Here is a 16,238-nt window from a genome sequence, read left to right as displayed (position 1 = left end):
TACAGTACAGGTACTATGTAAGAGAGTCTCCTCTTCTCCAGGCCCGGGTACCATCCACACATTGAATCGCTTAATATCCGCATGTGCACATGTAGTGATGCGGATATTAAGCGATTCAATGCAAGTCAATGGCGGCAATTACGCTGCGTGTCCGCAAAATTAATGGACATGCTGCGGATTTTTCCGCAATGATAATCCGCACCGGAAATTTCCGCATCATGTGCACAGCACATGCGGATTATCATTGGGGACCATGGGGCACGTATTACCAAGCGTTTTTTAAGCGTTTTCACTGCGGAAATTTCGTGGCGAAAACGCTTGAAAAACGCATAGTGGGCACGCAGCCTTACTGCAACATATCTCCTTGGTGGTCCTGCAGCAGCCTTTATATGCCTCTATAGGAGTTGTGACTGTCACACCTTTAACACGTACCTTTAACATTTTACACCACTTGGTTATCAGATAAGACCCTATTTGCGCTTTTTGTCTTTCCAGTTTTTCCAGTTTGTTTTAGTCACCTAATGGGGGCAGAGTTAGGCTGAGAATGGAGCTGAATCAGTAGATGTGCCATGTCCAAAGGAGGACAACACTGATTTTGTTTAAAAAGGATTTACTTGTGTTCCTATAATCTGTACACACACATAATCGATTTAAGGGGTTGTGTGGGGTAGACTGAGCTGACATATTCCCTGCAAAGTGTTAAGTGTATTTTTTTCTTTTAATTTGGCAATATTTTTTTGATTCCCAAATTACAATCTTTATTAAAAATAAAAAGTCTTGCAATTTTCACCCTGCCCAATGGAGCTAGTTTAGTCTCCTGTTCTTTCGGGAAATTTACATGTACATTAGCAGCATAGGACTGACTGAGACCCTATCTTTTGTACTGAAGCTTCTAATCAGCATGTACAAAGGTAACTTTGAAAAGAGGGGGAAAGGGGAATCTATTGCGAATGGTGCTATAAAGATGTTACCTGTCATTGTAATCCTGCCTGCGCTCATAATGAGCCTGCTGAACAATCTTCCTGATAGGATAAGAGTAGTGAATCTAAAACCACTCCAGTGGCCAATGTGAAAATTGCAAAATTAGTATTACTTTTTAAATACAGATCGTGATTTAAAAACTAAAAAAAAAATTGCCAAACATGTCTAAAAAAATTACATGTAAAATGAAAACTTTATTTAAACAAAAGGTCATTTTCGAAATAAACATTCCCCTTAAACGAAGGCCTTAGTCGCACTGCAATATTGGTCAGTATTTTCTATCAGTATTTGTAATGCTGGAGTGTAGCGCTTGTCTTTCTCTGGATAACCTAGAAATATATGATTGAAATTTGTTATGTTGTTTATGTTTTTATATTGATTACGTTTGACCCAGAGATTGCATCAATTGCACCGATTGTAGGTAACTTTAAGGAAGATATGCCAGCTGTTGACTTGTTATAGTTATTAGTGTTGAGCGAGCACTAAAATGCTCGGGTGCTCGAAGCTCGGGTCAAGCTCACCGTGATACTCGGGTGCTCGACCCGAGCAACGAGCCCAATGTTAGTCTATGGGAGACCCGAGCATTTTTGCAGCGGTACCCCCGGCAGTCTGTAGAAAGCCTAAAAAGTGCCCAAAACGATAGTGACAGTGCTAAAAAGACATGGGGACAGCATGGGGATCGTCCCAGGAAGCATTTCTGACCCCCAGGTCACTGTTGTCAACAACGTGGTCAGAGGTATTAAGCCACTTTTACGGGCTCACAATAAAACGTTCAAAAACGAAAGTGAAACTGCTTTCCTGTGAAATATGTTAAGGAAGTTCCTTTCCAGGGTAAAGACTTGTGTATAAGGTAAAATAAATAACCCCCCAAAAAAATACTCCTCCACACCTTGGGCTATGTTCACAAGTAGCATTTTTTATGCGTTTTTGCACTTTTGTATTGATTTCAACCGTGACAAATGCATTTGACTCGCCCCCTGGGCCGTGGGGCACTCGGATCCGGGCAATAGGGGAACGATGGGGGTAGTAGTGGCAACCCGGTTCCGTGGCTCAGGGTGGTCAGGCCAGTGGTAGTCTGTTATGCGCTGATGATTATGTCCGACTACGCCACCCGTGGATTGCGGTTATTAGGAACCGCCGCTGCATGCAGACCGCTGGGGCTGATGAGGTGTGCAGCTAGGGTAGTGTGACTCCCCACAGGAAGAGTGCGGCCCCAGGGCAGTATAATGGATGGTGGGAGTGATGGTAGTGAGAGTCCCAGTGCTGATAGTGCTGGAGGAGCAAGGAGCACACAGACAGCAGGTTGCAGTCCAGGGTCTTTACTAAAACAGGTAAACTGACCCATAAACAGTCCCGGCTAGGAGGGGACCTGGATGTCTGAGAGCAACGGGGAAATTGGCCCTGGTCAGGGTGAGGGTGTAGGCCTACCGTGCTTTCTGCGCTCCTTCTGGCTATCTCCTCGTTATAGGGTAACAGCCCACGTTTCCGAGCTTTCCGTGTATTCTCGCCTGTATGGCCTGCGACGTGGGTTCCTTTCTGCTCCCAGCCTTGTACGGCTTTACTGGTCCCTTCGGTTGTGGCAGGGCCTCCAGGCTTCTTAGGCCAAGGAATATACAGTCCCTTGCGGACTGGTTATCTGCTGGAGGATGTAGAATCCTCCCAGCCTCAGACACCAAAGTCTGGTAAAGTAAGTCTTTTATCTGCCAAGACAGGCTCTCTTCGCCTCTTGTCTCTGGCTTGTGGCTCTCCTCCTGCCACACTTCCTCTTAGGTGCAATACAACTTTCTGTCCCTGCTCTGCTCCGGGACACGTCTCAGTGCTGAGACAGGCCTTCAAGTTCTCTCTAACCCTGCCCCCAGCACCAGCTTTTATAGGGGCAGCCAGCTCCCCCTACTGGCCTGAAACAGGAGGCATTGCATGCTAATGTTCCCCTGACCAGAGAACCTCCCCCTTGCTCTCAGACACAGCTTTAATATATTTTGTGGCATCCAGGCCAGGGTGACACACATTCACCGGGAAATGTCATTTTAACATTTTACAACCTTATCTGGCCATGTGCTGTGTGACACATGCATACAGTGCTGAAAAGACATGGGAACAGCATGGGGAAGACCCCTGGAAGCATCTCTGACACCCAGGTCACTGCCTAAAAGTGTGCCCATCAGAAGTGATCCTTGCCGCATCAGAAGATGCAGACTTGCAACTATCCGCGTGCAAATCCTTGTCCCAGAGCAGTGTTCAATTGTACCTCCCCCATTCCTTGCAATGCAAGCGCAAGTATGCAGCCTGCCACCCACCCACGCCCAGGCTGCAATACCATACTGCTTGCACTTGAAATTGGGCCTTTTAGGCATGTGGAGGCGAAATCTGGCCACCACTTCATGGCTGCGTCGGCGGCCTGGTATCCATACTCAGTCCCCAGCCGCCCGGCAGCCGGGTGTCCACGCTTGGTCCCCAGCCGCTAGGGGTCGACCGGGTGTCCATAAACGGTCCCCAGCAGCACCTATTTGAAGGACAGCCTAACCACAAACACGTGGACAAGTGAATGTGGCCAGGGATGGTCCATCTCACTGACGCCTTCACACTGGGTTAATATTGTGGAAGCTGGGACACAGTTGGACACAGGGATGCAACACGTCCTCCAGACATAGAGAATTGCAGGTCCTGTGTCAATCAGGCTTCAACACAAAGTTCAGAAGGTAGTGGTCGGCCTCCTACACAACTAGTAAATTATTCATGATCATGAGGCCATCCATCTCCTTAGCTTTCTGTTCCTTGGAATGCAAGTGCATGTATGTAGTAGAGGCTAGGCCTGAGGTGGTCAGCGTATCCTACCTCCTCCGAGGATTGCTGGATGTTTTCCTGCTACTATCCCAGTTCTATAACTCCCGTTAAAACAAAGCTTCAGGTGATGAATGATGCATGAGGTGGTGGCAAAGGAGAAAGAGCAGGAGGAACAGGGACCATTCACATCAATATCAGGCCAGTCAACCACACATGTCTTGTAGGATATGTTTCTGTAGCAAAAGGAATGGTTCGGCTACACAGTTATAGGGCATACAGTGAGTGCAATGCCTACCAAAAATTTCGAGGCACTCCAATGCCCCTTGAAAGTGACATGGAGGTCAGAGGGCCTTAACTAAACCGTTTTTTCCATTTATAGCAACTGGGTCTCCTGTACACTGTTGGCCTAAGCAGTGAATGGAAGGCTTTCCAAAAATTATGAGGTACTGCAATGCCCCTTGAAACAGACGTGGATTACAGCATACTAAAAACCTTCTACTCATTATTGGGGAGTGGGTCTCCCTTAGTGTTCGCCTATGCATTGAAAAGCAAAAGCTGACTAAAATTAGGAGGAAATGCAATGCCCATTGGAAGAGTCGTGGAGGTTAGAGTTAATTAAAAACAACATTTCAATGCCCCTTCGAAGAGCTGTGGAGTTCAGAGTGGTTTAACAAGACGGTTTTAATGCCCCTTGGAAGAGACGTGGAGGTCACAGTAGCTTAACAAGACGGTTTTAATGCCCCTTGGAAGAGACGTGGAGATCGCAGTAGCTTAACAAGACGGTTTTAATGCCCCTTGGAAGAGTGGTGGGGGTTGCAGTGGAATAAAAAGACAATATCAATGCCCCGTGGAAGAGACGTGGAGGTCACAGTAGCTTAACAAGACGGTTTTAATGCCCCTTGGAAGAGTGGTGGAGGTCGCAGTGGAATAAAAAGACAATATCAATGCCCATTGGAAGAGTGGTGGAGGTCGCAGTAGCTTAACAAGACTGTTTTATTGCCCCTTGGAGTAGGGGTGGAGGTCGCAGTGGAATAAAAAGACAATATCAATGCCCCTTGGAAGAGTGGTGGAGGTCGCAGTAGCTTAACAAGATGGTTTTAATGCCCCTTGGAAGAGTGGTGGAGGTTGCAGTGGAATAAAAAGACAATATCAATGCCCCGTGGAAGAGACGTGGAGGTCACAGTAGCTTAACATGACGGTTTTAATGCCCCTTGGACGAGTGGTGGAGGTCGCAGTGGAATAAAAAGACAATATCAATGCCTCTTGGAAGAGTGGAGGAGGTCGCAGTAGCTTAACAAGACGGTTTTAATGTCCCTTGGAAGAGATGTGGAGGTCACAGTAGCTTAACAAGACGGTTTTAATGCCCCTTGGAAGGGTGGTGGAGGTCGCAGTAGCTTAACAAGACGGTTTTAATGCCCCTTGGATGAGTGGTGGAGATTGCAGTAGCTTAACAAGACGGTTTTAATGCCCCTTGGAGTAGGGGTGGAGGTCGCAGTGGAAAAAAAAGACAATATCAATGCCCCTTGGAAGAGTGGTGGAGGTCGCAGTAGCTTAACAAGACAGTTTTAATGCCCCTTGGAAGAGTGGTGGAGGTCGCAGTAGCTTAACAAGACGGTTTTAATGCCCCTTGGAAGAGACGTGGAGGTCACAGTGGAATAAAAAGACAATATCAATGCCCCTTGGAAGAGTGGTGGAGGTTGCAGTAGCTTAACAAGACGGTTTTAATGCCCCTTGGAAGAGTGGTGGAGGTCGCAGTGGAATAAAAAGACAAATTCATTGCCCCTTGGAAGAGTGGTGGAGGTCGCAGTAGCTTAACAAGACGGTTTTAATGCCCCTTGGAAGAGTGGTGGAGGTCGCAGTGGAATAAAAAGACAATATCAATGCCCCTTGGAAGAGTGGTGGAGGTCGCAGTAGCTTAACAAGACAGTTTTAATGCCCCTTGGAAGAGTGGTGGAGGTAGCAGTAGCTTAACAAGACGGTTTTAATGCCCCTTGGAAGAGACGTGGAGGTCACAGTAGCTTAACAAGACAGTTTTAATGCCCCTTGGAAGAGACGTGGAGGTCACAGTGGAATAAAAAGACTATCAATGCCCCTTGGAAGAGTGGTGGAGGTCGCAGTAGCTTAACAAGACGGTTTTAATGCCCCTTGGAAGAGACGTGGAGGTCACAGTAGCTTAACAAGATGGTTTTAATGCCCCTTGGAAGAGACGTGGAGGTCATAGTGGAATAAAAAGACAATATCAATGCCCCTTGGAAGAGTTGTGGAGGTCTCAGTAGCTTAACAAGACGGTTTTAATGCCCCTTGGAAGAGTGGTGGAGGTCGCAGTGGAATAAAAAGACCATATCAATGCCCCGTGGAAGAGACGTGGAGGTCACAGTAGCTTAACAAGACGGTTTTAATGCCCCTTGGAAGAGTGGTGGAGGTTGCAGTGGAATAAAAAGACAATATCAATGCCCCTTGGAAGAGTGGTGAAGGTCGCCGTAGCTTAACAAGATGGTTCTAATGCCCCTTGGAAGAGTGGTGGAGGTCGCAGTAGCTTAACAAGATGGTTTTAATGCCCCTTGGAAGAGTGGTGGAGGTCGCAGTGGAATAAAAAGACAATATCAATGCCCCGTGGAAGAGACGTGGAGGTCACAGTAGCTTAACAAGACGGTTTTAATGCCCCTTGGAAGAGTAGTGGAGGTCGCAGTGGAAAAAAAAGACAATATCAATGCCCCTTGGAAGAGTGGTGGAGGTCGCAGTAGCTTAAGAAGATGGTTATAATGCCCCTTGGAAGAGTGGTGGAGGTCACAGTAGCTTAACAAGACGGTTTTAATGCCCCTTGGAAGAGTGGTGGAGGTCGCAGTGGAATAAAAAGACAATATTAATGCCCCGTGGAAGAGACGTGGAGGTCATAGTAGAATAAAAAGACAATATCAATGCCACTTGGAAGAGTGGTGGAGGTCGCAGTAGCTTAACAAGACAGTTTTAATGCCCCTTGGAAGAGTGGTGGAGGTAGCAGTAGCTTAACAAGACGGTTTTAATGCCCCTTGGAAGAGACGTGGAGGTCACAGTAGCTTAACAAGACAGTTTTAATGCCCCTTGGAAGAGACGTGGAGGTCACAGTGGAATAAAAAGACTATCAATGCCCCTTGGAAGAGTGGTGGAGGTCGCAGTAGCTTAACAAGACGGTTTTAATGCCCCTTGGAAGAGACGTGGAGGTAACAGTAGCTTAACAAGATGGTTTTAATGCCCCTTGGAAGAGACGTGGAGGTCATAGTGGAATAAAGAGACAATATCAATGCCACATGGAAGAGTTGTGGATGTCGCAGTAGCTTAACAAGACAGTTTTAATGCCCCTTGGAAGAGTTGTGGAGGTCTCAGTAGCTTAACAAGATGGTTTTAATGCCCCTTGGAAGAGTGGTGGAGGTCGCAGTGGAATAAAAAGACCATATCAATGCCCCGTGGAAGAGACGTGGAGGTCACAGTAGCTTAACAAGACGGTTTTAATGCCCCTTGGAAGAGTGGTGGAGGTCGCAGTGGAATAAAAAGACAATATCAATGCCCCTTGGAAGAGTGGTGAAGGTCGCCGTAGCTTAACAAGATGGTTCTAATGCCCCTTGGAAGAGTGGTGGAGGTCGCAGTAGCTTAACAAGATGGTTTTAATGCCCCTTGGAAGAGTGGTGGAGGTCGCAGTGGAATAAAAAGACAATATCAATGCCCCGTGGAAGAGACGTGGAGGTCACAGTAGCTTAACAAGACGGTTTTAATGCCCCTTGGAAGAGTAGTGGAGGTCGCAGTGGAAAAAAAAGACAATATCAATGCCCCTTGGAAGAGTGGTGGAGGTCGCAGTAGCTTAAGAAGACGGTTATAATGCCCCTTGGAAGAGTGGTGGAGGTCACAGTAGCTTAACAAGACGGTTTTAATGCCCCTTGGAAGAGTGGTGGAGGTCGCAGTGGAATAAAAAGACAATATCAATGCCCCGTGGAAGAGACGTGGAGGTCGCAGTAGCTTAACAAGATGGTTTTAATGCCCCTTGGAAGAGTGGTGGAGGTCGCAGTAGCTTAACAATACAAGACGGTTTTAATTCCCTTTGGAAGAGACGTGGAGGTCACAGTAGCTTAACAAGACGGTTTTAATGCCCATTGGAACAGGGGTGGAGGTCGCAGTGGAATAAAAAGACAATATCAATGCCCCGTGGAAGAGACATGGGGGTCACAGTAGCTTAACATGACGGTTTTAATGCCCCTTGGAAGAGTGGTGAAGGTCGCAGTGGAATAAAAAGACAATATCAATGCCCCTTGGAAGAGTGGTGGAGGTCACAATAGCTTAACAAGACGGTTTTAATGCCCCATGGAAGAGACGTGGAGGTCACAGTAGCTTAACAAGATGGTTTTAATGCCCCTTGGAAGAGTGGTAGAGGTCGCAGTGGAATAAAAAGACAATATTAATGCCCCTTGGAAGAGTGGTGGAGGTCGCAGTAGCTTAACAAGACGGTTTTAATGGCCCTTGGAAGAGTGGTGGAGGTCGCAGTAGCTTAACAAGAAGGTGTTAATGCCCCTTGGAAGAGTGGTGGAGGTCGCAGTGGAATAAAAAGACAATATCAATGCCCCTTACAAGAGCCATGCAGTACAGCATATTAAAAACATTATTTCCATTATTGGGGAGTGGGTCTCCCATAGTCTTTGCCTATGCCTTCCAAGCAAAAGCTGCCAGAAATTAGGACGGAGTAACTAGCAATGCTGGCAACACGGACCACGGTCACCCTGGTGGTATAGTAGTGGTGGAGGCTTAGGATAAGGAGAAGAGCAAAAAACAGCCGAAATGAGGAAGCGTATACCCATGTGTGGGTGTGAAGCGGTGCATGGGAATACACCTCCCGAAACAACAAAGTGGATTTGACTTTATGTTACTCTGCTGTCATTTGGTGGTGATGAGAAGTCTGGCCCAATCCAGCCCTTGTTCATTTTGATAAGGGTCAGCTTGTCAGCATTGTCAGTTGACAGGCGAGTGCGCTTATCAGTCATAATTCCCCCAGCGGCACTAAAAACACGCTCCGATAACACGCTAGCGGCAGGGCAGGCCAGGACCTCCAAGACGTACAGAGCGAGTTCACTCCAAGTGTCCAGCTTGAATACCCAATAATTAAAAGGCACAGAGGAATCACGGAGGACGCTGGTACGGTCGTCAAGGTACTCCCTCACCATCTTTTGAAACTTTCCACTCCTTGTGAGAGTACCCCATGTCTCAGGGCCTGTAAGCTGGGCGGGTCTCAGAAAACTGTCCCAGAACGTTGACAATGTTCTCCTGCCTCTGCTGGATTGGAGTTGCGTCTCTCTCGCCTGTACGCCTTGGTTGGTCAACGAACTGTGACCTCTGCCGCTAGCGTGTTCAGATGGGAATTTTTTTAACAGTTCTGCAGCAAGGGCCTTCTGGTACTGCCCCATTTTTGTAGACCTCTCCACCTCAGGAATAAGAGAGTGAAAGTTCTCCTTGTAGCGGGGGTCTAAAAGTGTCACCAACCAGTAATGACTGTCACCCAACATTTTGACAACGCGAGGGTCACGGTTAAGGCAGCGTAACATAAAGTCAGCCATGCATGCCAGACTGGTATCGGGCAAGACTTCCGTGTCCTCACCAAGATGATGACTGACCATGCTCTCCTCCTCCTCCTCCTGCCCCTGTCCTCAGGCCACCCACGATGAACCGACGGTATGACAGTTGTACAGGTACTACCATCTACAGCGCATGATACCAGCTCCTGTTCTTCCTCCTCCTCCTCCTCTCCCTCATTGTCCCCCAATGCACGTTGGGATGAGATGAGGCTGGGCTGTGTGTAATCGCCCGCTACGGCTTCTTGATCCATCTCATCATACTCTGGCTGCAATGCCTCCTCTTTAATTCTCTGCAGAGAGCGTTGCAAAAGACAGACAAGTGGGATGCTAATGCTAATGATGGCGTCATCGCCACTCACCATCTTGGTGGACTCCTCAAAGTTTGTCAGGAAGGTACATATGTCAGACATCCAGGTCCACTCCTGAGGTCTTATGTGTGGAGTCTGACCTGAATATCGACGGCCTTGTTGCAGCTGGTACTCCACAACTGCTCTCTTCTGCTCACAAATCCTTTGCAACATGTGGAGGGTAGAGTTCCAACATGTGGGGACATCACACATCAGTCGGTGTGCCGGAAGCTGCAAACGCTGCTGCAACACAGCAAGGGTGGCGGAAGCTGTAGCCGACTTCCGAAAATGAGCTGACAGGGACGTACTTTCACGAGCAGATCTGGCAACTCGGGGTACGATTTAAGAAACCGCTGAACCACGAGGTTAAGCACATGAGCCAGGCATGGTACGTGTGTGATCTCGCCTCGCCTCAGAGCCGCCACCAGGTTACGGCCATTGTCACACACGACCATGCCTGGATGTAGGTTCAGCGGTCTCAGCCACAGATCTGCCTGCCCTTTCACAGCTGTCCACAACTCACAAGCAGTGTGAGGTTTATCACCTAAGCTTATGAGTTTCAGCACAGCCTGTTGCCGCTTGGCTGAGGCAGTACTGCAATGCTTCCAGCTTGTAACTGATATGGTGATATCTGAGATGGAGGCTGAACATGAGGAGGAGGTGGAGGATGAGGTGCAGGAGTTGTACACTGTGGGGGCAACTCTGACTGCCATAGGACCCGCAATCCTCGGTGTGGGGAGGATGTGTTCCGTCCCAAGGTCCGACTGGGTCCCGGCTCCCACTATGTTTACCCAGTGTGCCTTCAGGGAGATGTACCATCCCTGGCCACAAGCACTTGTCCATGTGTCCGTTGTCAGGTGGACTCTCCCTGTAATTGCGTTGTTGAGGGCACTGCAGATGTTTTGGGACACGTGCTTGTGTAGTGCGGGGATGCCACACCAGGCAAAATAGTGTCGGCTGGGGGCCGAGTACCGAGGGACGGCCACCGCCATAAAGTTGCGGAAGGATTCCGTCTCCACCAGCCTAAAAGGCAGCATTTCCAACATAAGCAGTCGTGAAATGTGCGAATTTAGGACTGTGGCCTGTGGGGCGTTGGCTGCGAATTTGAGCTTTTGTTCAAAGGTCTGGGATATGGACAATTGAAGTCTGCGGTGGGACGTGGACGTTGATGCTGTTTCTTGAGAAACTGCCATAACAAGTGAAGAGGACAGGAGGGGGCATATTTGCATGCAGTATGGACAGGGGATTGCCTTGCACGCACAACAGGGGGTTCTCTTATACGCTCAACCGCGGAAGAAGCAGTGGTGACACCCGCTGACACTGGTCGTGGACCCTGGGGTTCGCCCCACAAAGTCGGGTGCTTTGCTGCCATGTGCCTGATCATGCTGGTGGTGGTCAGGCTGGTAGTTTTGTCACCCCTGCTGATGCTGGCCTGGCAGGTGGTACAAATGGCCTTTTTGGGGTTATCAGCAAAGTCTTTAAAAAAATTCCAGACTCTGGCAACTGGCAACATCCCTCGTGTTGATGTTACGGGGAACGGTTGCCCGCCTTCTGTCTGCGGCCACCACACTGCTTCTTCCTGCCTGTTGGGGTACTCTGCCTCCCTCCCCCTGTGTGCTGCTGGCCTTGCTCTGCGTGTCCTCCTGCCACGTTGGGTCAGTTACTAGATCATCCACCACCTCCTCCTCTTCCACTTCCGTACCACGGTCCTCCTCCTCACTTCGTGGCAATTGTGTCTCGTCATCGTCCACCTCTTGTGACAAATTGCCAGCGTCGCCTTCCTGTGGCCGTGGCTGTTCAAATATTTGGCCATCGCTACATGGGATCTCCTCTTCCACCACTTCAAGCGATGCAGGCAAGGGGCACAAATATGGAAATGGACCAGTGAACTGCTCTTCAGAGTGTCCAAGTGTGGGATCAGTTGCTGTCTGACGACACTCGGCATGGTGGGAGGAAGGAGCATCAGGGTGAGGAGGAGTATGCAGTCGAGACTCATGGCTACTAACACTTGACCATGTGGAAGACAGACCGGAGGTGGTGGTGCCCAGGTAACTGGAAGTATTATCTGCTATCCAATTAATAACCTGTTCACACTGATCAGTTCGCAATAGTGATGCTGTTGTGTGGTTCCGTAGTAATTCGGTCAAGAACTGGGAGCGAGAAGATGTGGCTGTTGGTTGTGGCACATTTTCACCTTGGCCACGACCTCGTCCTCTGCACGCACCATCACCAGAACGTCCAGTTCCACGTCCCTTGCCACGCACCTTGCCCATTGTAAATGAAGTAAAATAGCTTACACTCGCACTATCAATGATAAAACGGTAATAAAAAGGAGATTTGAACTGTGGAAGAGGAAAACCACAGTTCTAGTTCTCTGGCTTACACCAGACTCTTTTAAACAGATATATTGGTGTCTGAACAGTCAGCGAGACACTGAAAATGTTTTTTTTTATGCAAAAAAGACAAAAAAGTGGATAATACAGAGATTTGAACCGTGGTACAGCAAAAAACACAGTTATAATTTCCTGGTGTATACCAGACTTGTTAAAATAGATATATTGGTGTCTGAACAGTCAGCGACACACTCAAACTGTTTTTTTTTATGGAAAAAGGGCAAGCAGGTTGATAGCACCCAGATTTGAACAGTGGAAGAGTAAAAACACAGTTCTCGTTCTCTGGCCTACACCAGACTCTTTTAAACAGATATATTTGTGTCTGAACACTCACAGACACACTCAATTTTTTTTTTTGGGGGGGGGGGGAATACCAAAAGGTTAATAAGACGGGTATTTGCACAGTTTGACTGAGGAAAAAAAAACAAAAACAGGATTTAGATGAAAAAAAAAAGGATTTTTCCTGGCCCCTGAGACCTGGGGCTAAGTCTAGAAATTTGACCAGCAGGAGCACACAGGACTGTAATGCAGCGTTTGCTGGTATAACCACTGCGTCTCCTATACAGCCTGCCTGCCTGCCTGATATCTGGGATGGATATTAGTCCTGAGAAGGACTGTTTGTTTGATTTTGCAGGCTTTACAGACCCTACACTAACTATTTTGCAGGATAAATCTCTCCCTAGTTCAGCAGCACTGACCCTACACTGTCTGATCCGGAGCGACTGTGTCCAAGATGGCGGCGCCCGGTTTTAAATACTCGAGGTGACGCTGTGCGGCCAGCCAATCACTGTAATGCCCACAAACAACTGGCTGGCAATCCCTGCATGTTCATTGGCTCTGTAAAGAGCGCCAAGCGTGCAGGGCGGAGATCCGAGCTCCCGCCCGAGTAACCCGGAAATGCTCGGTGCTCGCCAAACATCCCGAGTAGTGAGATGCTCGGGTGAGTACCGAGCAGTGTCGAGCATGCTCGCTCAACACTAATAGTTATTAAACACTATATTTTGCCATAACAGTTCTTAATTAGTAACAAAAAAATTTCTAGTTACTTATTCCACAAGCATTGCAAAGTTATGAGCTTTTGTAAAATGCTTCATTACCTTATTTTGCTTTATTCGTTCCCAAACACTCAGCTACAGTGCTGTTTCAATGTCCAATTCATGCTCCTTTAGAAGCTCCTTTCAACTGCTTCTTAGCAAAAATCTGTTCAAACAGTGTACACTGCTTTCCCTGGCTAAGCCTCTCTGCTCCCAACCACTGTACTCAGACAGGCACGGGAATTGCCATACATTGACTGTTTGAACATAGTGTAAGGATCATTGCTGAGCAGCAGTTGAAAGGAGCTTCTGAATGAGCAAGAACAAGTCACAAACAGTATTGCAGAAGACTGTTAGTGAAAGAAACAAAATAAGGTAATGAAGTCTATTAGACAAATTCATAGCTTTGCAAAACCTGAAAGATAAATAAAAAAAAGTTTAGTTATTCTTCAAAGGATATGATGGACACATTTTGGGTCTTATATTATTTACTTAAATGCATGCATTTTTTTACACTTGGGTTTAATTAAAAATCTGCACTGTAAGAGTTTATCAGGCACTTTGTTTCTCTTCACCTTACTGAACGAGAAATAAGATTAATGATTAAAGAAATAAGATTTCAACAAACTTTTGCAGAAATCAATAATATAAGTGATTAAAAGAATCATTGTAATAAAAAAAATCACTTTCTCCACTTATGAACCATTTCTTCCCCATTTTGAACTCACCATTCTGAAAAAACTGCTCAAAGCTGTTTCGGTCAAATCAAGATGGACAGCCAGTGAGGAGTCAGGATACACCTCCTATTATACTCTATGATGAGGGGAGGAGGATGAGCAGTGACGAGTGAGAAGCAGGGAGATTGTGCTGCAGCTTCAAGCAACTGTTCTACCTTATTACAATACTGAACTTTGCAGCATCATGCCATCCATACCTCTGCTGCTTCTGTCTGTGTCATACACACAAAAAAGAGCAGGAATCTCTATGCTTTTGTATAGTGTGAATGGGAGACATCATAGCCGCTAATATCCACCCACTATCTCAAAGTGAACTGAAAATTGAAGATAAAGTCTACAAATGGACAAGTTGGTAAAAAAAATGCAGGATACAGTGGGTATGGAAAGTATTCAGACCCTTTTAAATTTTTCACTCTTTGTTTCATTGCAGCCATTTGGTAAATTCTAAAAAATTTATTTTTTTTCTCATTAAAGTGCACTCTGCACCCCATCTTGACTGAAAAAAACAGAAATGTAGAAATGTTTGCAATGTTTTGCATGTTAAAAAAGAAAAACTGAAATATCACATGGTCATAAGTATTCAGACCCTTTGCTCAGACACTCATATTTAAGTCACATGCTGTCCATTTCCTTGTGATCCTCCTTGAGATGGTTCTACTCCTTCATTCGAGTCCAGCTGTGTTTTTAATTAAACTGACTTTTTAGAATTTACCAAATGGCAGCAATAAAACAAAGAGTGAAAAATTTAACGGGGTCTGAATACTTTCCGTACCCACTGTACAACTAATAGAATGGCCTGAAATAGTGTTATTCCTCACTTATGCCTACATAACCAAGGGCTCCTTCCCTGTCCCTAATGCTAGGGGGCGCGCTAGCTATCTCTATTCCCCAGACTTCTAAAGGTGAAGATGGGGCCACGTAACTTGCTGAGCTCCTGTATCCGCCCTCAGTCTGTTCCATCCCCCAACCCAGGGAAGAGGGGAGTAGTGGTGTATGGCAATATACCAACCAGACTAACAAGGTAATATGAATAGGGAGAAAGGAAAATACCAATCATACAAATATGCACACACAAACAACAGAGGAAAACACTGTGAGTGGAGGATCGGGGAAAAAACAAAGTAGGAGAAGAAAAGGATTTGCACACAACCAAAACCACGCAACAGTCTTAGATAAATCCACCAAACACCTTGTCAAACAACAACTCTCCACCAATTTCTGAACCATGCAGTAATGAGGCTAGCTGTGGCAATGCCTGCTTGCCAGAGTCCAGTATTTATAGGAGAGGGGAGTGGCCAACAGTGAACAATAGAGAGCCTTAATGCAGGTAAGCTTCCAGGAGCTCTCAACTGAGCAGATTAACCCCTGCACTGCTAACAGAAACCTGCACTGTTTAATATGAAAGAGAAGTGCTTCTAGTCAGTGCAGGAGTAGGAGAAATCAGACGGTGCGGTCTTCAGGCTTCTCTCTGTCGTGGTAAACCCATGACAAGCGTATTCTGAAAAGCTACCTGAAATGACAGATACACTTTAACGAAGAATCTATCAGTGAGCTGGCTCAGACAAATGTCTCCTATCTTTCCTTTTCTGTGCTATTGACTACAAATCACACTAAAGTTAAGGTAAACTTTGATGTGGCCATAAATCAGTTGATTGAAGCTCATCAAAAGACATATACCTTATGAAAACTAGATTACTAATTTATTCTTAGTTAACTCATTCTGCAGCTGGCAAGGTGCAGGAACACAAACAGCCTTAAAAGTCAATTAGTGCTACATTTTAAATGATGCCAAATTACAAAAAGGATTTTTTGCCCAGAATACATGCTTTTGCAAAAAAAATAAAGAAATTGCCCCTGAAAGTGTCTTTATCCTTTAAGCATATTCTTCTTAGAAATGTGTAACTGGATGGTACAATTTCACATTTCAATTGGGTGTATTCTGACAGCGACACTGTCAGCACGGATTAAACCCCGACTAATCATTCGAAAGGGGATCCGAGCCCTCTTTCCACCTCACTACGGTCTGAGATTGAATGTAACGGTGCCGTCATGCATGTGCACTACTACACAGTTCAACATCTATGGGGTTGACAGAAACAGCTGAGGCAGTCTCCCTCAGTTGCATTTACATGGGGCTGCAGCATGCATGCTCATCCATGCTGCTCTATTCAATCTCTGACTGCAGTGAGATGGAACTGGTGCTTGAGACCCGTTTTTCAAGTAAACAGTGGGGCCCCCAGCAAGTATAAACTATCCTGTAGATTAGTAATAGAGGAAATTTTGGTGTGGACTCCTATTAAATCAAACTCGTCAGAATTGTCAGATTGCATTCTTCATGCTGTTTTTGAAGTTGTAATGAGAAAATGGC

At 46.5% G+C, this 16,238-nt stretch overlaps 1 protein-coding gene across 6 annotated transcripts in view; it reads left to right on the top strand.

Moving 5' to 3' along the window:
• The window catches only part of LOC141274287 (rho guanine nucleotide exchange factor 18-like), a 513,433-nt gene that overhangs the window by 337,053 nt on the left and 160,142 nt on the right, over positions 1 to 16,238 (top strand). The gene's annotated exons all lie outside the window — the stretch shown is intronic.

This window comes from Phyllobates terribilis, unplaced genomic scaffold, assembly GCF_046119375.1.
Source record: "Phyllobates terribilis strain yellow unplaced genomic scaffold, ASM4611937v1 Scaffold_1__5_contigs__length_1240528914, whole genome shotgun sequence".
NCBI lineage: Eukaryota > Metazoa > Chordata > Amphibia > Anura > Dendrobatidae > Phyllobates > Phyllobates terribilis.
Note: the sequence above shows the minus strand (reverse complement) of the source record. Positions and strands in the feature narration are given on the sequence as shown.